This window comes from Haliotis asinina, chromosome 5 (assembly GCF_037392515.1).
Source record: "Haliotis asinina isolate JCU_RB_2024 chromosome 5, JCU_Hal_asi_v2, whole genome shotgun sequence".
Taxonomy (NCBI): Eukaryota; Metazoa; Mollusca; class Gastropoda; order Lepetellida; family Haliotidae; genus Haliotis; species Haliotis asinina.
Genome location: NC_090284.1, coordinates 3,218,213 through 3,236,279, shown reverse-complemented (window position 1 = coordinate 3,236,279; position 18,067 = coordinate 3,218,213). Strand labels below are relative to the sequence as shown.

Here is an 18,067-nt window from a genome sequence, read left to right as displayed (position 1 = left end):
ATGCTCAACTTGTACATAATGTATGACTGTAACACCTAAGGTTAGGCTGTGATTCATTTGGAAACTATTTCCCACGCAGGTTGATTGGCACAAGGTAGATAAACCTCAGTATGTTATACCCACAATCTACTGGACATTAATGTTGTACCCACAGTATATGGGAGATCAATATTGTGTATAGAGTGTATTAAATCTGTCCCCAAAATACTCCAAAACTAAATATGTTTGACGCCAGGAATATTCAGAAATCAATGGTTTACCCAAAACATTCTTTTAAATAGTTTAAGTGATTGGGTGACCTAGCTGCTCCCTGCTTCAGTTTGGATCAGTTAAAGTGGGTTCACTCCACAGGCACACCTAAATGGTAAGGAGGCAGTTAAGTAGCCTAGTGACTGAAGTGTTCATTCATCACGTGAAAGACCCAGGTTTGATTCCCCACATGGACACAATGTGTGTAGCCCATTTCTGGTGTCCCCTGCTGTGATATTGCTGGAATGTTTCTAAAATGGGCATAATGCACTCTCACTCACTCACTCACTCACTCATTCTCACTCACTCACTCACTCAAATGGTAAGTGTCTTAAGCATGCATCACCTTAGGCATCCATCCAGCATCAAGTTTAGACTCCATGACTGAATTATACTGTTCAAATATACTGTATCAAACCCAACTCTCCAAACTCCCTCAAAACTTAATGTTCTACGTAAAGTAAAAAATATACAGATTAATGTAATACCTTGAACACACAATTCAGTAATGTACCCAATACGTGCAGCACTGGATGTTGTGTTGTCCCAAGCATGTCCTGATGGCTTTGATCCATGTGTGTGGAGACTGTCAGTACTTAACTCAACACACACCACCCTACGAATATCATAGTACCACATCTTGTGAATACCCAGTCTTTATAGATAATGAGTTTCCGTAAAATCACAGAGTAAACATGTCACATGATCACAATTGTCATTCTCTGCAGATCAAAGGTTTGTCAATGTGTCTGTTTGACACAAGCTCCATGGAGCGAGCAAAGAGCTGTTGGCAGTCCTAACAATTAATCTTCTGATGGACATCAGGAATATGTCAGAAAAACCATGAGCCTAAAAACATAGTAGCTTTTGCCTGTTAATGTTCCTGGCCGCAGTAGTGGATGTGCTTCTCATTTCAGATTAATTTGTCATTACTTCTGCAATTTGTGGAGGAGTCGTCACTTTCGTTTAATATATTTTGGAGAATGGTTAAGTCATATGATCCGAGGTAATTATTTCAGCTGGAAAGGGTACTTTCATTCGTTGTAATTTGAGTTCAAAGAGAATTCTCTCTCCGTTGGTTGTCATAACAGGTGTGTTCTGTCACAGACAGTATGTGATTATAGCTGGCCCTGTCAGCCGTCAGCATACACATTGGTGAACATCAATTATACATGGCTTCTCTTGGGGGATATCAGGTCCTCAAACAAATCATGATTAGGTATGAATTTTTTAGTAGAAATTATTGATAAAGTAATAAAAAAAGTTGATGGAGTTCATAGTTTTCTTAGTTGACGCCTAAATATGTGAAGCATTTGTATGAGGTTGTGGATGTGGTTTGTTTGGACTTGCTTCACAACAACATTGTATGGTTCTGTACACAAATACTCATTGTGGATGTACAGTTTTCTTTACTGGAGTTTGTCTAGTGGTTATTGTAGCAGCGGGTTTGAAGTATACACTGGTGTAGTGGTACTTTGTTTCCAGGTTTGAACAGATACCAGTGTTGCCTGGACTGGAAAGCAACACAATGAGTCATTGTTTTCATTAAATCAGTTTTCTAGATGAAAGATTTTGTGGTTGAATGAAATAAATGCTGTTATATTGGAATGGAAATAGTTCACCAGTATTCAGATGGTTATGGACATATATGTCGTGCAGTTTGTTTGAAAAGTTATTAGTACGAATGTACATTAATCAGTACTTTGATGTGGAAGTAAGGAGTATGGACATTTACTGGAGTTGTGGTTCGGATGTGTGATGGTTCTGATATAAAAGCAAAGTTATACATGAGTTGGTGTGATTCTGTATTGACATGATTCAGGTGACAGTCGGACAGTTTGAGGAATAAAGGACTCACGATTCTATGTGGTGTCATGTCATGGCTGTTCATCTGAACAACAACTTGTTGCTGCTTGGCGATGGCTCTGTCTTTGTGAAACCTCCGTGGACACCAGAGACACTCACAATAGTAAGAGTCACGTCTGTCCATGTGATTGTGTGTATATCTGTATAACTAGGATGATGGTTTGTGGGATGATGGATGAAGAATTGAAAATGTTAACAGTTTTAATGTGATGGTCTGTCTTGATGTTGGGTACCCACCCAAAACACACTTACTCGCCCTTCAACGCCCTCCAACAAACTGACCCATCTATCAACAACATAAAACACACTGACTCACCCTTCAACCTCTGCCAACAAACTCACCCATCTATCAAGCACATAAAACACACTGACTTACCCATCAACCCCCTCCACCAAACTCACCCATTTATGAAACACATAAAACACACTGACGCACCCATCAACCCCCTCCACCAAACTCACCCATCTATCAACCACATAAAACACACTGACTCCCCCTTCAACCCCCTCCACCAAACTCACCCATCTATCAAGCACATCAAACACACTGACTCACCCTTCATCCTTGTCCACCAAACTCACCCATCTATCAAGCACATAAAACACACTGACTCACCCTTCATCCTTGTCCACCAAACTCACCCATCTATCAAGCACATCAAACACAGACTCACCCTTCATCCTTGTCCAACAAACTCACCCATCTATCAAGCACATCAAACACACTGACTCACCCTTCATCCTTGTCCAACAAACTCACCCATCTATCAAACACACTGACTCACCCTTCATCCTTGTCCAACAAACTCACCCATCTATCAAGCACATCAAACACACTGACTCACCCTTCAACCCCCTCCACCAAACTCACCCATCTATCAAGCACATCAAACACACTGACTCACCCTTCATCCTTGTCCAACAAACTCACCCATCTATCAAGCACATAAAACACACTGACTCACCCTTCATCCTTGTCCAACAAACTCACCCATCTATCAAGCACATCAAACACACTGACTCACCCTTCATCCTTGTCCAACAAACTCACCCATCTATCAAGCACATCAAACACACTGACTCACCCTTCATCCTTGTCCAACAAACTCACCCATCTATCAAGCACATGACCTAACCTCCATGCATATGTCACAGACACTTTATCACATCTGATTGCAATTTTCCCGTAAAGATGTTTAAATATTGCACATTAAGTCAATTGAAACTGTTTTGAGTCTGTCAGCCATTCAAAAGATGCCTGATAACAACGTCAGATTGTACAGGTGGAGGATCGAGACAGCCCCTTGAGGAAAATTAAAGGAGAATTGAAGGGTGATTGTACAGCATTTTGTTTCAATATACTCAGTCGTGCATGTGAGCATAACTAAGTAACAAAGGCGCAATGTGATGAAATATTTAAATTGTTGATATCTCTCCTTGATGTGGGCCACACTCCGCTGATTCCATCTCACTGGGCGTCAACAGTTGGTGAATCAAATGTTTATTCAGTGTATTGTTGGGGAAAGCTTATACTGTTATTAGAAACATAACTATGGCACTTTCTTGTAACACCAGGATATACGTCATGCTCCAGTGATTTGTTTCGCGTCAATGAACTGTGGTGACGGAACCAGTTGTATCCATTCTCGTGTTGTTGTACAGTTTTTATGTTGTCATAATACACGACATAAATGTAATTATCACTTTATGTAATCGCAGTAAACTTGACTATGCATTGATGAAGTATGTCATTAGGTGATTAAGGTCATATTTGTCTAGCTGACAACTTTGAGCATAGCCACACCCATCAGTTGACCTAGGACATAATCGTCTGGAGCTTTGTAGCCTGAATCTAGATCAGTCAGGAGGTAACAATGACTTGTATATAGCTTTTGCACACCAAGAATCTCTAATGGTGGGAAATGATTTAATTAGGGACAACCAGCCTATTGGTGACGAAGGTGTACAGGTAAATGTCAACTACAGGTGTGTGTGTGTTGTGAAGTAGTTCTGTAATGCAGATATATGTGTGCCTTGTTTTGCGTGTGTGCGTGCGTGCGTGCGTGCGTGCGTGCGTGCGTGCGTGCATGCGTGCGTGCGTACGTGCGTGCATGCGTGTATCTGGATTGATGTTGCATGGGTTTTTCATTAGTTTGGAAGTATATCACCACCAATCAAGTTTTGTAATTCATTTAAGGCTTAGTTGTGAGTTTTCATATTAGTAATTTAGGGTTTCTTTGTGATAAGGTTCTTGGATTGTAGAAAAACTAGTAAGTTATGTTTTCAAATTGTGTACGTTCATTGTTGTATCCATGTTGAGTTTCCTCAAAGATTGTGTGGCATTCTTAGAAGCTATAGGAGATGACACCCAGTCCCAATACCCCAAACTGCACTATATCTGTTTGTTTGTCCCGTACAATATCAGGTGTAAGTCTGTTGATAGTGTCGTTACTTGTGATGTGTGCCTAGACAGATGCCATCAGACACACCATGTCTTGTACAAGCAACACTGATCTGTCTATAGAAAAGTCGATGTCTTGATTGAACAAGTGTTTTCTTTTTCGGTCGCTACACTCAGCTCCACCACAGACATATAGCTTCACCACAGACACACAGCTCTACTACCAACTTACAGCTCTACAACAGACACAGATCCACCATGGACTTACAGATCTACCACAGACCCACTGCAGACATACAGATATACCACAGTTCCACCACGGACACACTGATCCACCACGGACACACTGATCCACCACGGACACACTGATCCACCACGGACACACTGATCCACCACGGACACACTGATCCACCACGGACACACTGATCCACCACGGACACACTGATCCACCACGGACACACAGATCCACCACAGACGCACAGATTCACCACAGACACACAGATATACCACAGTCATACAGCTCTACCACAGACACACAGCTCCACCATGTGTCTCACACCCATTTCTACACAGCAATGGCAATATGTTGGCCTAGTTGTTTGTGGTTATAACATTTGCATTTTACTGCCAAAGCTCCAGGTTCAATTGGTGACATGGGTGCAATGTGTGAAGCCCATGTCAGGTGCCTCCATTGGAATACTGATGGGAAATTGCCAACAGCAGCATAAATCCCAACTCACTCACTCACTCACTCATTCACTCACTCACTCACTCCTCCCAGAGGTTCCTCAACGTATGTCTTGTTTCAGTGAGTCTGATAGCTTCCATTGCACTGAAAGTTTGCTCGATAATTACATAAGTAAGAGTTAGATGGTCTGTTAGTAAACCCTCCTGATGTTTTGTCAGTGCCCAAGGGTAGGTTGAGGGTGGTTGTTCGTTGGAGTCACCTTGTAATGAAGACATCTGTACACCACCCTCACATCAATACCTAAAGTGCTGCCAATAGTCTTCCTCCTTTCAAAGCCATTACTCCAGCCTATGTAATTATGTGTGTATTGATGTTTAATGCGGTGATTTGTTGAACTGGTCTCCTTGTATTTGCCTGTGTGTGGAGGAACTATAGCGAGCACTACAGACCAGAGCCTGTTGAGAATGCCTGTCTTGTGTTTGTTTAATGCAACAATCGTGTCCAGGTCCTTAGAGGCAAGTGGGCCTTGTAGGAGATCAATATTACATCTTATTGTCCAGTCAGGAGAGGGCTGACTAGAGGGGGAGGTTTGCCACAGACCGAGGCATTTCCCAACAAAGTAAACATGTGGAGAAATGTCTTCCAGCTCGAGTCTTCGAAGGAGATACCACACACACATACTCCCCACTAGAGAGACCAGCTCGGGCACCGTCCATCCATTCATCGGATGATTAAAAGCCCTCTCAGGCAGAAGAAGAGGCATATGCTGAGTAAACAGTTGATTGTGTGATGGTCTGTACCTCAGCTCTTTCCCCTTAAGCATCTATCAGGTGACTTCCCCCTCACAGGAGCATGTTGTCTGTGTAACACCCCTCCAGGCCATGGGATGTACAAGTGTTGTTGTAGTCGTGGACGCAGTTAACACAGGTCCTGTTTACTTATAATGCTCTTTACTATAACTGTAATTGAAGGAACTGCTTGATTGGTCCTTGACCCCCCTCATGTTGGTGCCTCTGAATGAGGATACTGTCTTGTGACAGGTGTGACCATGGGGCTGATGTCTCAAGGTTTTGGTCAGCTGTTCCTGATTGACCACATTTTGACCGAGATGCCAGACATATTCAATAATGTCTGTTCCCTGTTACCATACATTTGTCACTACCAAGCATGAGTGAAGCCTTGCTATTACTTAAATATTCCTTCAATAGTGCAAATTATTTTATTGGAATTAAAGGTTATGACGTTACACATTATAAACAAATTTGTTGTTTGACATCAAAGCTGACTTGAATGAATGCTAATGACAAACATTATTCCAGATGTCATATCGCAGGGTTATTTATGCTAATCTATAATGTATAACCAACAATTTCATGATTACAATATCCATACAAGTAGCCTAACGTTATGACTCTACACATTACGAGATTGAACCCAACATGAGGCACAAGCATTGTCAGGGTTCACCATGCTCCACCATGTGGGAATATCAATCCGTATTGACCACACCTGTACAGTAATATCCCCTTTCTTTGATATAGAGGCTTATCATTGCCTGCTATTGTACAGAATGGGCCATATTTCTTAATCAATGAGGATATTTGCCTTGCTTTCTTGTGTGTGTGCTTCAATGGCTGCTTTCATCAGCTGTCAAGCAGCACAACTCCACGCAGGTCAGGCTACCACGCTGTCTTTGTGCTGCACGTGTCTATATTGCTCTCTGCCATTTCACCTCTAATTGATGTGATTAGATCTATTTGGTAGACTGGTGTGCATATTGGAAAATATAACCTTATATTGAACCCATAAAGAAAATTGACAAGAATATAATCAAGCTTTAACTGGTGGATGAAATTAAACACCATTTAGGCTAAATATATCTCTGTGTCCTTCTTCATTCTTTTGGTATGTGAACTGAGTTTAAATCTTCTAAAAAATTTTCAGAATGATTTAAACCTTGTTACAGAAGTAATATGCATAACAATACCTTAGTTCAGGTAAAACTAAATGACCTTGTTTGTGTCATGAATATCCATTTTATCTCATTTGGATCAAGCACTCCCCTGGGTTTCTAGGAGGAGGTTGTTGCAGGGCCTCGGAAAGAAAAACATAATTACTCCAAAAAATAGTAAAATGAAATAAATATTTGGACATTCAACAGATATGGTGACTTTTGCTGTTTTTTAATTTCCCTTTTTCTGCCTGATGCTATTTGCTGTTATGATATGTTTTTATTGTCATGATTGTGCACATTTCATCGAAAATAGACCACGCTGCAAACAGAATTATTCTATTTATCATTGGAGTAAAGCAATTTCTATGTTGATTTGTGAAGCTTTTTTATTGTAAAACAAAGTTTTTTATGGCATATACTTCCAAAGGTATATGATTGGCAAAATCTTTTTTGACACTTCGGAACAAATGTAACATTGTATCTTGAAAGAGATTCTGTGTGTATACATGGTACAAGAGATACGACTTGATCATACAACTGCCCTTTTTTTCATGTACTTAATGATTTAGATTTAGATGATCTCTCACATGATTGTGATGTTCATTCATAATTTGTTGATTGAAAGTGACAGAAATGTTAAAAACGAAGATAGAATATCTTCACTTTGTAAGTGAAATGAAATTGAAAATTAATATCACTTTCTTCTCATCTCTCCATCGCATAATTCACGATGTTGTAAAATCATTAAAAGATATTGCTGTGTCCATCCAAGCATCATGAAATTCTCTAATGTTTTAAACAGTAAAAAACCAAAAATATTACAAAATCTTGCCATCTTCATTCACAGTACAATGATGTAAAGAGTAAAATTTTTATAACTGTAATGTATAAATATTTAGTTATGTAATTCCCCATTTTATTTTCATATGTACTAAAGGACTGTGGACTCTTCAGTATGAAGTAATGATTGATTAACGTGCATAGTTACAATGTGAAATCACTAATAGTGCAGTCTGAGCTCAACCCACTCTATCAGCCAGTCGGGAGCCATCAGACAGCCAGTCGACTTAATCATCTTTAAATTCACAAAACAAAATTGCAGGAAAAAACATTGACTGGATTGCCAATGAAATGTTCCAAGATCATTTACAGGTTATTTGCACAAAGTAAGATAAGGCTACATCCATACAGCTTCCAGTGTTTCCATGCAAAGGGTGTTAACAGGTGTGGTGGCACCTGAAGACGGAGGCGTTGAAGGGGAGGAGTTCCAGGTGTTGATTGCTATGATTGTCTATCCTAGCAAGCACCAGTACAATGCTTCAACACATTCTTTTGTGGTACGCTTCATTAAATCAGACGCACACTTTTCATTGTGAACAAGTTATACAATTTCTTCTGTAACAAGTATCCAAGCTAATTGTGTTAGTTAGATTTCTTTTTGAAACCACTGATCTTCGTTGTTTCATGTGTTTTGTGACTTGAGCTGAAATAGATGCCTTATCAGTCTTTGGTACTTTGAGCAGCTAAATAAGTTATGTGCACCTGTGGCCACTACTACTGTTGCAGCTGGTCATGCAAGTATGACAGAAGACCAATTGCTTTGATGGCTCTAGTTTGTGTGGCCAAATGGCAACTATTTTCAGGTCTCGTAACATGTCTAAGCATTGCTGAGTGCAGGAAAACACGGACAAGAGAGTGTATGATCTTGTCCGTGGTTTGTCTGGCTGTCTGTGTGTCTCCATGACAACAGTGCCTACTGCTCATGCCATCAACCCCTGCCCTGCATGGCTCACTGTGTGTCTCCATGACAACAGTGCCCACTGCTCATGCCATCAACCCCTGCCCTGCATGGCCGAGCTCATAATGTCTACAGTGATAATGGCAGGGAGAAACACTTTCTGCTTGTATATATCTGTAGCTATTCTCTTCTTTTTCTCACAAATCATGTATGTGACTCCAGCTATCATATTTCTGTGAAATCTAGAGGTAGTTCTGCTTGATTGTCATGAATTAAGAATTAATGGGAGATTTACACAGCCGTGTAAAATGTAGATAAATCTTATCCTTGGTTCCACCTCATGGCCTACTCTTATTACCAAACCTTGCACCTACAGAAAGGGTGAGTGAGTGTGCTCTGAGACATGCACTGGACACAGCTTGACCATTACATCACATTCCATCTGTTCAGCTGGAGAGAACAACCATTGGACCATATCAGAATATAATGTCCTCATTAGTTTGGCTTTCAAATATTAATTACTTGGCAAAGACAGAATCTAAATCAGAACATGTTAGAAAATTAAACTTATTTATGAGGAAAGTTTCAGAAAATATCTCATTATTTTCAAAAAAAAATTTTTTCACCTTACTTGAACCTACAATATCGAGCATAATATAGGTATAAACCAGGTATAAACACAGGCCTTTATTCAGGTTCAAGGGCAGCCTGTGCTGACTAATCGCAGGCATGCCTTCATTATTGTGCTAGGGTCATTATCCAGTTTGGGTTCCCTGTGACTTTTGAAATATCTTATTTGCGTGAAAGAGTATCACGTGGCTGGCCACGTGGTATTGGAATGGAGCAATTTGTGGCTCACTTAGTTCACACAAGTCTGCTCGACTACACAGTGAGAACTCCACATTTTGATATCTTCTCATTTGCCTTGGAAAAAAATTCTCTGATAGTGGAAAATCCATCCGTTTGGACAGGCTGTCTCTAATTTTGGGAAGAGATATTCTGTGACTCACAGCACCTGTTATGCAGTGAAAAATGCCCTTGCTGTGTCACAGTTATTCAGCACCAAGATATTGTGCTCAGCGTGCTAAATGGGAAATATAGTCGGCAGGAAAGTAGCAGAAAAACAAGTGGAAACAGTATAATTGGTTAGCTTTTGGTGGTTGAAATATGCCCAGATCTTATCTCATGTTGAAAAACAGTCAACTAATACATCAGGAACAAACGTTGTGTTTACCATTTTCATCCTTTGGCTTTATCCTGTCACATAACCTACGCATTATATGTTAAGGGCAAATGGCAGAATTATTATCACATTTTGAAAGACTTCCTGTTACCTGAATGTTTCCCAATTTCAATTAATTTCTTTTTACTTATTACAGATTATGGTCATTGTTACTCAGTGCAAGTATTTCTTTGTTAAGTTAATCCAACAGTTCTATGTGAAAATGTATTTTGGGTTGCCACGTGGCGGTCTGGCGTGTTTCTGTTCCATGGTCAGTGGATAATAGATCTCGTTATAATAACAGTGACAGTACCGATTAGATTGTATCCTGTCTCAATAGACAGAAATAATCTCTGAGATACTATCCATTAATTTCAATAAGCCATGTCATCAATCTCAGGCTACAACTGGACAGTCAATAGTGCTGTCTTCTCATCAGCCATCGGTTAAACAGCTTTGTGTCCAGTGTGCCTGTGGATGGTCAGTCATCAATGGACTGGATGCCATATCAATATCATTGTGCATGTAGTTGTCAACTAGGCTGTCATCGACAACCGAGATGACGGATACCTTGTCATGGATGACTAATGCTTGAGATAATCCACCGTGAGATCTTGAACTGATCAGACAGGGATGGAGTTCATGGTCCCCCGTGCATAGTTCATCAATTTGCTCCTGCTTCACGTGTTGAGCCCGGTCGTCCTTGTCAATATGACATATTGATGGACAAGAATCACCTGCACTAGGAGAAGGCGGAGGAACATGCCAATTAATTTCTGCTTTACAAATTTCATATCAATATCCAAAGAGGCAGGCGGTAAAACTACAAGTGTTTGATTTCTGTTCCTTTTCAAAAACACTTGAAATAAATTTTCCATCATTCCATACAAAGATGTTTTATTCATAACACTTTCTGGCGATTGGTTTTCATTTTTGACAAAATTGAAGTTGTCTAAAGCAAGAAAATAGGGTTAACCTGGCTGTTGAATGTGTTGTGAAGGTCTCATGGAAACAGTGAAACAGGGCAACAACACATAGAAATATGATTAAATATGATGAATTAATGCATTCTGACTACACTCTTTATGAGAGTAGTCTCGGGCTGGAACAAGTCCTAGGGTGGAGCAAGTCTCAGGTTGGAGTAAGTCCTGGGCTGGAGCAGGGCCCAGACTGGGAAAGGTCCTGAGTTCGAAAGGTCCCAGGTTGGAGTAAGTCCTAGGTTGGAGCAAGGCCCAGATTGGGAGAAGTCCTGGGTTGGAGCAAGGCCCAGATTGGGAGAAGTCCTGGGTTTAAAAAGTCCCAGGCTGGAGTAAGTCCTAAACTGGACGAAATCTCAGCGTGTTATTGGAGTCTCTTTAGTCTCACATCCAGGGGGTGTAATAATTAAGGAGGGTACTAGACTCATATCATCTCACAGACAACACTTGATCATTGTACATTCTCTTAAAGGTCACATGCAAGGTAAAACACAACTTTGCAGATTCTGGTGCCTTTTGGTAGGTACTTACCAAAACAAATCATCTAAAATGCCAATTCTTCCTATAGAGTTAAAAAAATGCAATGAAAAAATGCCCATGAAATTGGAGTTCAAACGATTTACTAAATTGAGAAAACTCAATGCCTGGTTTATTCACACCTACATGTCTGCTTGCCTGGCTGCTAATGACAATACGCAGTGCACAACTTCAATCATTGACCACATCCAATTTAAACTAAAAACCATAAACAAAGAGCCAGTTAAGCATATCAGCAAATGAACCAGTGGCCAATGAAAAGGCTTCATTACACTTGAGTGCACACCCACCAGCTCTGACTGACTTCAGTACCGCGCCTCGTTTTGAGGGAGGCAGACTCAAGTACATAATATTGCACTTTTGATTTGCGATTGTATGCCTATAATTCTATTTGTTGTTTTTTTAGTCATCAATACATTTTGTATATGATGAATAAGTGATAACTGTGTTTTATTATATTTTATTTTATGTTTGATTTTTTTATTGCATGTGACTTTTAAGAAAAGTCAGTTACGAAAGTTTTTTTTGTGTATGTTCGTACCAGATGGGGAGTTCCAAGTAACATGCAATCTCCAGTATTCATTAGTCTCAATGTCCCCCAAAAGGCTTGAAACATAAATTATTTGACTTAATTCTCAATTTGTATTGGTTACAGGACCCATTAGTTGGGGCAGGAGAATAAAGTCTACACCACAGAATATGTGATGCAGTAGCAGAATGCAGTGATACAATGTCTGTAGCAGAATGTAGTGATACAATGTCTGTAGCAGAATGCAGTGATACAAAGCCTGCAGCAGAATGTGGTGATACAATTTCTGTAGCAGAATGTAGTGATACAATGTCTGTAGCAGAATGTAGTGATACAAAGCCTGCAGCAGAATGTGGTGATACAATTTCTGTAGCAGAATGTAGTGATACAATGTCTGTAACAGAGCGTAGTGATAGATTGTCTGTAGCAGGATATTGTGATACAATTTCTGCATCTTCTTGTCACATCATGACTTCAGGATGATTACTTATGATTGCATGAATGAGAAAATGTTCAAATCTATTTCACAGTGTTGATCACTGGATTGTCTGATGGCAGTGGATGTTGAAGAACAAGTATTACAGGAGGGTTCCAGTAGTTCACTCTTTACCTCAACAATACCATTTCATGCTACTCCCTCGGAATAACACTTGACTTTCCTGTATCACCTTTTCTGTCCACTCGCAGTACGCACTGTGTAGTTACTCACCTGTATAAACCGACCAGATGTGGGTTAGCACCCAGATAACACATTAAGGACACCACTAGTGGGTATGTGGGCTCAGCCAGGCAGTTTGCTATGCAGAGTTATATCCCTTAGATGTGTTGAAACCATTTGGGTTTTAATCCCAGATTAGCCGACAGTATATTCCTTGGTCAGCAAGCAGGGTAGGGGACTTCAAACATCCCAGTCTTGTTTAACAAGGGACATACGAACCTGTGTTTTATGCATGTATTTCTGCTAAAAAGTATTATGATTAAATATATCCTGATATTTTCAAATACACAAAGGTGAGGACAAGAGCAAAAATAAATTCGAATGTTTCCTGGAAAACAGAGATCCTTTATTTATGTGGAATGTTTTTCCTATCAAGGAACTTGTTCAATTCTTTCATTTTGTGCTCACAGTTTCTGTTAGCATGTTACCATTATCTCATATCTCAGTCGCTCACTTGCTTTGTATAGTGTATGTGAAAGATGTTCATGTGTTCAACACAAGCATGTAGCTCAGACATTAACATATTTCTATGTATTCCTGTCACACCTAGGAGAACAATGTTAGCAGTTAATTTACAGCAGACAAAACTCATATGTTTCTTACAAGTTACAGGCCATAAGTTGTTTTATCTTTGATGTGGGAATCAAATGATCTGCAATAAAAACATTTCTGTTTACCACTGAAGTCTCTGAACAAAGCAAGCAAGAAAACACTTGATATATCTGCCAGAGGTTGTGTTTCTACATAATGTATCTTATTGTTTCTTTGATGAGAAGGACGGTGTGTTTGTGTCGCCATTAATCATGTGTATACTGGTAGACTTTTGATGTCTTTGTGGCTGTCGTCTTCAGTTGGGACACAGACAGCGAGCGTGTGATGTTGTTTGAAGTTGTCTCCATGGTATTAATGTGATCATGTTGGTTTAGCTGATCCAATCACTCAGATCTGATCACACCCGAACTCGGTAACTCACTCAGAAGGAATTAGGTGTTATCAACAACCAGAAGTATCCCCTACATTCTCCCCTTGTTGTTCCGGCAAACCTTTGTCTCAGACTTTGTCAGCCAGGCAGGCAAAACATTCATCATGTCTTTTCTCTTCTTGTTATAAGTCATGTTAATGGCTAACAGGAGTCAAGGGGATTAGCAAGGGCCATATTGTTGTCTCGACTTATGTTTCGTGTTTTGTCAAGCATTTTGTCACCTGTGTAATTCTAGCTGCGTCAGCAGTCATGTGAAACAATAACACAGGTAATCCAGTGGTTGAAACACCTGACTTACTACAAAAGGGAACATAAACACTGCTCTCGTCGGTAATTGTATCGTTAGCACAGGTGCACAAGGTGACAGGCATTGTTTTCACCAGAACACACTCAATACTTACTTATTGTTCATTCTGATTAGCACAATAGCTCAAAAATTATAATTGTGAGATGATTGTATTTGTTGGACCTTTTGTTTTCAATGCCTATTGGTTTGATGAGAATAGCGTTAAAATATCACTCGCCAGTGAGGAGAAAAGGAAATAGTATAGGTCAATAAAGATTGCAAGTTTCAGCTTTGTTAAACAGATATAGGTTGATATGTTTCAGATAAAAACTCCCATATTCCTTATCTTTAACTACTTTGCTAATTATTTATGGAAGTTTTATTTTCTATTGTGCTACAAGGCATCCATTTGGTGCTTGTAATTGTTATTATTATCTTTATAAATATTTGCACAAGCAACCACCCAGTATAGATGATGGTGAACATTTGATGTCATATGACAGGTGCAGGAGGTAAACAGTCTCATATTAGTTGCCATGGTAACACGCATAGCTTTCCCCTCGGGTGGGAAACAACGGGTGTGGTGGTACTGTCATGCAATTAATCAACAGTCAGCCTTCATCAGATTACTTGTTTATCAGGTAGTTTGTAAATGAAACTGTGTAGTAATCAAATCCAAACATGGATTTGATATTTGTTACATATGTCATATTTGGGATTTCACTTTCTTGATATTTGTTGACATCTCAGGATTTCAAGTAAAATACAGACATTATTGACGAGCATTGTAGATGTTGGTTTATGTTTCATTTTTAGGATACAGAAAAGTATTCCTAATGTAAGTAGTGTGGAGTGCAGCCAAGGATGACATGTCTGGTTGTACCTTTGGTGTCTGAATCAGATCGCTGAAAAAACCCATAAAAATGGGTTTTATTTAGCTCTATTTTAATTCCCAAATTATCGTTAATTTGTGGTACAGCTGTGGAGAAAATATAAAGTATTTTCAAATAAATATTTAAATAGTAACTAAGATTACAAACAATAGATTTAGTCTTTATATAGCAAATACTGCTATTATTATGTCTGTTGAGAAGCAGATAGTCTATCTTAAAACATCATGTATTTCCATATTACCTGTGTGAAATTATACCAAATGTTACGTGAGTTATGAATATTCATATAAGATCCTTTGACAGTTTCCGTGTTTTATGGATTTTCTGATGGCTGCTGCAAAGTTAGGTCCAGCATAGCAAACTGTTAATGTACTCAGGGCTGACTGTGCGTGTCAATATTATGACAGAAAAGTGTCATTGTTTGTCAATGTATCTACTATACTGTAGATATTACAGCTGGCCGTGTGTCAAACATACAGGAAGTTGGGCTTGTGAATGAATTATAACTGTCCCTAACTTCTGTCACTATCACTGTTCTCACCTGTATTTTGTGACTTTCTGCATTTACAATGATTTCTATGCAATACCTGTTGTTTAGAAAATACAAAATTGCTTAATGAGAGGTTACCAAAGTTTTGCAAATAATGTCTTTTTGTTTTAATTGTATTTGTGTCGGTATTCTCAGTTTGATTATCAATAGAGCACTGGATGACACTCAGTTAATTGATATTTTCACTTTGCTGCAGCCCCGACCTTGAATCAAGACAAACGTGTATTCAGGTCCAACATTGCTGGTTCACTTGTTGTGGGTCACATTCAAGATTAAAGTCCAAATGTTATAAACATTTATTTAAAAACTTCAGCATTAAAGATTATGTGTTGAAGTACCTGTGTCTACGGGTTATCGTGTCTACGGGTTATCGTGTCTACGGGTTATCGTGTCTATGGGTTATCATGAAGTAGGAATGTGGATGTGTATCAATACGCCCCACACACTGACTAATACAGACGCACAAGTTCCCCTTTCTGGGCAACATAACAATGTCACATTGGCGTATCATTGGTCACATATTATGTGCAGTTATGTTTTCAGTGGATGGAACATTTATTTATGTGGTGTAAAAGGAATTACCAGAAGTTTTGAAAATCAAATATGACTGTTTTTCAAATTTATTTTGTTTTTTTTAAATGTTTTTCAAGTCAAATATAGATGTTTATTCATGAGGTACTTCAGTGAAGGTATTTTTTAATGTTTGCATACTACTGGACTGATTTTCTTGCTAGTGACAGCTGTTAGAGTTTATAGTAGCAGGTACACAACTGCTACTTTTGAAAAAATTGTGTATGAAAATACAGTGGGATGTTGCCACAACTTGTCTTCCACCTGACATACTTGTGTGTGGTGTGTCCTGTGTGAGGAGTTATTCTGGGCAGTGATTGTCTGGTCAGTGTGTTCAGGTGGCAGGGAGCAGCCATTGTTCCTGCTTCTGTGTTCCCTGGTCGCTGACAGTTTGGAGCACAAAGCTAGCTGGGAATTAATTTTGACAGATAGAAATAGAGAAGTATGAAATCTCCATTAGACCAGTGTGACTATTTGCTCTTGTTTAATGCTGGTTGCTGATTTGTGTTGGAAAGTGTTAATGCATGTTAAGCCTTTCATTACTTTCTCATTCACAATCACATCATCAGTGATGTGGTATCATCACTCGTATGTTCACTTGTCAACACAGTGACCTGATCACTAACAGTGATATTGTCTCCCACACATTCACACAGCAGGAGAATGATATATAGCTTCACACTCACACTCACACTCACACTCACACTCACACTCACACTCACACTCACACTCACATTCACACTCACGCTCACACATACACATACACAGAGAGATGTTGTCACACATTCCCTTAGCTGACACAACTATTGTTCGGAAATGCGCAAAATGCATAATTTTATCTAAAAATGTCATTGCATTATCTCCATTGATGGTAAGCACTGATACAGAATACATGGAGATAGGTTACTAACAACTGTATAATATGACTGTTAAATCCATGTGACTGGTGGGCTGGTCACTAACAGGCTTTAGAGGCTTCGCACAGGACCGTGTTGACCAGGAGACAGAGGTTCTAGTGTGGCATGTCATATTGCCATCATTAAATGGTGATGTCCAAGGAGTTGTGGCACTCTGACGATGTAGTTGCGCTGACGATGGAGTGCACACTAAAGATCTCTGCACTCATTATTTCCTCCTCCATCTAAGTTGCTAGTAATGATCTCCCTCCCCTAGCCTTCTGTCCACAGCCTACCACCCATCATGCTCCCCCTTCACGCCTTCTCCCCTCCCTCCTCGCCTCATTTGTCCCCCTTCTCCCTCACCAAATCCTCTTCTTCACCTGTTCCCTAAGGCAAGACTAAGACGGAAATGTTAGATTAAAGAGGCCTCTGCTTCTCTTGATCGACCGCTCCTTTTATTCTCAATAAAAACAAGATTACATTATGACAGACATCGAGCGCAAAGTGGCCGTTAACTGCACGGTAGTATGTGACTCAATAATGAATCTGAAACTGATCTCCCCATCTTTTGATGAAGGCAAAAGCAACATACGTTCTTCCATATCAATGAGGGATTTGCCAACCTCTGATGGTCAGTTAATACCAGGTAATGAGTGTGTGAGCATGTCCCATGAGCGCAAGCTGCCACATGGCACCATGCGCTATCATTTCCCACTTGTGGGTGTCTCTTCCCTGTTAGGTTAAACCTAGAGATTCTGGCATGCCTAGAGAAAGATTTAGCACTCATTATTGAAGATTACATGCTTAAAAGAAATTCTTCTAATTCTGTAAAACTGGGGTTCTGTGTGGAATTAAGTGGTATTTACATCTGTAATCTGTAACTGCTGCAGGGGCATCTGCCCTAGTCAGCCCGTGTTGTATGAGCCATGTGTATATGAAAAATGTTTCTACCCGTGGGAAAGGTGTTTTGGTTGTGTCATTATTTTATGTGAATATGTACGGGAGAAC

The 18,067-nt window shown here is 39.7% G+C and overlaps 1 protein-coding gene across 1 annotated transcript in view; it reads left to right on the top strand.

Annotated features, from left to right (window-relative positions):
- The window catches only part of LOC137283513 (U3 small nucleolar RNA-associated protein 6 homolog), a 154,807-nt gene that overhangs the window by 32,285 nt on the left and 104,455 nt on the right, over positions 1 to 18,067 (top strand). The window lies entirely within an intron of this gene.